Below are 5,737 nucleotides of genomic sequence, written 5' to 3'. Positions count from 1 at the left end.
TAATCAAGAAACGACTGATGAATAAAATCATCTCAATCAATCACTGCACAATAAGTATTTAGAGGCGCTTTATTTTCCGAAATAGTTCGTAATAAAAGAAACATTCTTGCAAACAGCCAAATTAACCTTTCTCTCGATCGAGGTGCTTAGTTTGGAGAACTCATGGCTGGTAATATTTGTGAGTAGAAAATGTTCTCCAACTTAAGGACCAAATTCTAGAGAAACTCGTCATCTCTTTGGACAGTTAACAATTTCCAGTCCGCACTGGAGTAAATAAATAAGTCGCATAATTTAGTGTTACTGACAAACATTTGTGTTTGAATTTGGTAATAATACATGTGGGTCTTCGAGAGGGTGTCTTCTTTCAAATATTTCACCGACACGTAATCGTCCTGGCAAGAGATGGGACATTTGATTTCCAAAACTCTAGGGTCGCCATTCCCAAGGATGATACCGTCGGGCGACGCACACAACCACGGATACTTTGGATGAATCATAAGTCCGACCTCGTGGACGTCGTTCCCAGTTACTTCCTTATATTTTGATCTGGCCTTAGCTTCGGTTTCTCGTCCATACCTGAAGTTCTTATTGTCGGCAAGAGATTGGAAAAAGTACTTCAAGAGAGTTTCAGGTTTTCTTGCACCCTTTAATTGTTTGGCTTTGGACGACGAGATCCGGAATTTCCTTTCCAGGTACCACAACTTCTTGTTTGATTGCCCAATCGATTCCTGGCAAATCTCAATGATCATCTCATGGTCACAAAAAACTTTCTCATTATAAAATTGTCGATGGGCTGGTTCCAAAAGGGTTAAGTCTCGTTGTTGCAATGCCGGAATTTCCGTAGGATTGTCGAAAAGCATAACAATTCGTGCATCTAATTCCTCCTCTTCAACAACAAAAGTGTCATGTTTTGGTTTTATCACAAGGCTCTTGTACAGGGAGGCATAAGATAAGTCAAACCTTTCCAAATCGTTAGCCAAATCCTCTAGCTTTTTAGGGCATTCGCGTTGTTGAACACAACAATGGATTTCAGATGAATTGGATGAGCCCAAGAGTTGATCAATTGTTTCCCCTTTTGGGTATTTTTCTTGCCAGAGTTTTGAGGGGGCATGCCATACCTGCGTTCGATCTGTCTGACTTTCGGATCGCTCTTGATTAACATAGAGGAATACGGCAGCCCCATGTTTGCAGAGAGCGATGCATCCAGCCTGGCACGAACATCTTGAAAGGATCACTCTCCGGGACGAAGGATCAAGCTGAAATTCGATGTTGTAAGGCGGCTCAGTGATTCCTGTCGTGCGAAAGCATTTGGCGCGAATCGTAAAAACACCATCATGTCGAACTTCACGGATGTCGAAAACATTGTTGATGATATCTTGGCCATTCCTGATCAAGTATTTTCGGAATGATAGCCCCGAGATTGCACCGAAACCACCGTCAATGAGAGTAATTCGAGGCGAGAGACTAGTTGCCATTTTTTGTTTCACACAGACACGGGAAGCGGAAGAATTGTTAGCCGCTTTAGTAGGAGGTGCATGCACGATAGAATCAAATGGTACACACAAACACTTCTTGCGCCACCCAACAATACGTCCGATACGTCCAACCCTCACTGACGTGACTCCCGGACATAGCGCCGGCACGAAGGGGCGGGCAGAAGAGGCGGAACCTGGGCTGGATATACCGTTGGCCATCATGTGGATGGCATCCATTTGCCAGGTGTAGGCGGCCCAGCCGAAGTGCTGTACAATGGCATTAAACGCTAGAATGCTGTGCGTTACGATCAATTTGCCCGTGAAGCTCTTGGCCATGGCTTCGTAGCCTGTACAACTCCGGATGTCCTGCCACTCAGGTACGTTTCCTGCCGTTCCGTCTGTGTGATGCATGTGAGATGTCTACGACAGGTGCTGTCCCGGTGTATCTCCAGGCTGGTGGCAGCGACTCAAACATGTACAAATTGAGAGGGGATTGTTTGATACGGGATGTGCCATGTGTAGGTGGCTCCCCACTCTTCGTCGTTAGAGCATGAGTGAATGCTGTAAGTCATGCCGCTCCAGCATTGGGATGGAAGCTTGCGGGCTGTATCTTGAGAGCTGTGGTCTTCAGCAGCACGCCCCAGCCATGCGGAATATCCAGAGTTCACTCTGAAGCAGTCGGCCTTGAACAGTCCATTGCCCATGAGTAGCAACTGCCCTCCACCATCGAATTGGTTACGATGGAACTAAGCCTCTTCCACCTAGGTTATAGTTGTGGAGTACAGTACCAACAGCCCGCTCATGGCGCCAGCAATGCGGACGCCCGCGAGTATCGTTTGCCGCAAATTCTGGGAGTACACAGCGCTATCTCGTGCTGGACGAAGTGTCCGGGCGGACCAGCATAGGTTTGGATCCCGAGCAGCGGCCACATGAGTTGGTATCCAGTGGCGTGGGCATGTGGATGTTATACCTCTCCAGGCAGCACGTCTCTAACACGTTGTGCAATGATGCGGTCACACGGGTCCGAATGCGCCCATTGGCGATGACCATGGCTCGCGTTATGCCTTGGATCATATTGGGTATCTCATGCCGGTGTGAGGCTAGCTTGAGGCATGTGTTCCAATACTCCTCAGCGTTGTTGGTGGAGGTATTGACACGGGTACACCATTGGTGTGTAGCGCCATTGGGATTATCGGGCTGGTCAGTGACTCTAGCACATGGATGGACATGGCAGCGGCGGGTGCAATGGGCGCGGACCAGCGTGGAAGCCGGACGACACCACTTGTATGATGGCGAGCACATATAGAATGCAACATTAGTGGTCATTACAGCACTCAATATCTTATGCAAGAAGGAGTGGAAGTCAACCCTGCTACAGTCCGAGCAGCCGCTATTGTCTGGAATAACTTACAATGACCGGGAAGCACAAGTAGTCAAACACTGCTTCTGGAAAGTGCTTTAAATGGTAAGCTAACTCATTGGGGGCAAACGGCAACGTGGTCTAAGAACTACAATACTCATTATGGCAGACACAGTGGGTAGGATTCCCATGGTCCCCATGGCAAGGCCAGAAATCTACCATTTGTGCTTCCTACTGTTCCACGTGAAAGGACTGAAACAGACTTTTGGAGTCCGATTTGGTACTTTAGTTACGTGATTACAAACACGTAGCATTACGTTAAATGGAAGGTTTGATGCACATCCTAACAGTTTTCATGAAGCCCCGCCTTAATACTTCAATATAACAAGAGCATGCCAAGCCGCCACAGGCAAAAGGAACTGAGTGGTCAATAACTTGATCTACGACTATGGACAACTTTTTATTTAAAGCTGAAGATGGAATTTTCAGTTTTATACATGTGTCCATACACAACAGTCATCCAAAAAGCCCTCTGGACCATGAAAAGGGCTTTGTTCTTTTATTTTTGGTTTGGTTTTTCACGGCTTTTCTACGCTACAGGGAATGTAATCCCAGTTACTATAAAATGAAAGGTTATATTCGTCTATTTATTATCTTTCAATCTTTATGTTCACCTTGTTCCTAAGACAAAGGTCTTTACATATGTTTGCTCACATAGGAAGGTCTATGATTTTTGATAAGCTATAACACTATTCTAAGTTGTGAAGTGAGGAAAACTCATTCAAGTTAATTCACGTGTGCTTGTCACATTTTCAACACATTCTGGAGAGATTCCAGATTTGCTTGTTTCACTCATTCAAATACAGGTCTTACATAGTTTCATGCTCTTTGCACTTAATCCAGTGCCTGTGTTAAAAAGAGTGCAACAGTGAGGTCAGAGCATCATTTCAGTTTTTTTACCTTCAATTCTGTTCCAAAACATTGAGTTTACATAGATCCCAGATCCCAAACTAAACACATTTTGAACATGTCAGTGCTTTAAAGGTTAGTTCAAAGACTCAAGTTACTCTTCAGACATCATTATCTGGAATCACATCAACATCAGATTCAAAGTAGGTATATTTAAATAGAAATATAGAAAGTGGCTCAAAGTTGGCATTTGAAACAATCAACGTACGTTAAAGGGAGCCTGAAGGTAAGCTAAAGTCGTATATGACACGTACGCGTAGAACCAGAGAATATTACATAGAACCCTACACTCCAAGCTCAGCAGCCGGACCATCCTCGCCGCTAGTGATTTAATAGTAGGTCCGAATGTCAAACCTATTGATTAAACACAGTATGTAAACATAGTTCAGTAGTGATTTAAAGTAAAGTGTAAATTTAGTCATATACCCTTGGGAGTTGCGAGGATGGTCCGGCTGCTGAGCTGGAGTGAAGGGTTCTAGTTACTGATGGGATCAAATTGGCCTTTATTTGAAACTTTAGTAACTTGTTTGGGAATTTCAGAATTTGTTTTTTTGGACATTTGGTCCAAATTCAAATATTTCTAGTGTTGCGAAAATGACTGTTTACCAGATTTGCGTTTATTTGAGTCTTTTTTTCATTTATGGAGGTATTTAACCATTGCATAAGAGCTTCTTGGATACAAAGACATACAAAAAACCATTTGAAAACAGGTTAGTGATAAAAATTAGCCCTTTGAGCGTGCTCGTATTTTGACCCTTTTTAAAGACTTGATAATTTCCCTTTGGACAAACCTGGTTTTTAAGGTGACCAAAATCTAGCACTCGTCAAAACCTAAAACTTGCACACGTTGTTTTCTCATAAAAAAATATGTGCTAAAATACTACATTATCAAGTTAAGGGAGAACAACATTTTCCTTTTCTGATCCCCAATCTCTATTTCAAAAGTTTTTCTCCGGTTTTGAATCTAATTGTTTTGAGGGTCACCTTTTTGCTCCTCATATATAACGGAAAGAGAGAGCCCAGGGAGTAGTCAAAATAAGGAACAGCTCCTGCAAGGGAACAGCCAAGGATGGAACAACACGCCAGCTATAACTTCTCAGTGATATGGTACAACTGTATGGTCAATGGATGAATGCGTGATTCATCAAGAAGATCCATATTTCTGTTTCAATATAAATCAACTAAATTAGGTTGGTAGTCCACCAAATTGTTACATTTCATATTAGCTTATTTTACAATTCTGTCTACCAATCAGCGGTGTTTGAAAGTCAAATTGATGTAATGTTGTCTACCTTGAATAATTGTTACTCTGTGGCCCTCACATGTTCTCTTTTATCCTTTTTAAGTAGAAACAGGAATCAAAACAAGACTTACTCGTAATTAGACTCCATAGTCCCGTCTTTTGTTGAGAGCAGTCGCAACATTTTGTTGCTCCTGATCTTTTCCAACGGCCGGTCTGAGTGTGTTGTGTTGTGTAAGTGGTCGCGTGGCTGCTTAAGGTTTTCACTTTTTTCGTCTATCAATATTTTTTATCCCAATTCTAGGTTATTTCATGTATTTTTGGCTTAAGGAGTAGTTCATTTTGTTTTTATTGTTTAGTCTGTTCATTTCATGTACTTGTAAATGCAGTTGATTTTCCTTACTCTTTACAATCAGTTTATTTTCCTATTTTCAATACAAAATTGGGTTCTAGAACCTTTTTTTGTTCTATTCCATTCAATTGATGTTAAGGGCTCCATTTTGGGTCCTCTCCTTTTCATCATCTTCATTGCTCCACTTCAGAAACTTGGTGGTAGTAATGTCAGTATCTCTTCTTATGCTGATGATACAAAATTGGTAGTTGGTAGGAATGGTCAGATCTGGTTGTCTATGAGAGGTCCTAGACCAAATCTACTCCTGGGTTGCTGCGAGTAACATGGCACTGAATGGAATG

This window comes from Tigriopus californicus, chromosome 2, assembly GCF_007210705.1.
Source record: "Tigriopus californicus strain San Diego chromosome 2, Tcal_SD_v2.1, whole genome shotgun sequence".
Lineage (NCBI taxonomy): Eukaryota > Metazoa > Arthropoda > Copepoda > Harpacticoida > Harpacticidae > Tigriopus > Tigriopus californicus.
The sequence above is the reverse complement of the archived record's forward strand: the minus strand, read 5'-3'. Positions refer to the sequence as shown.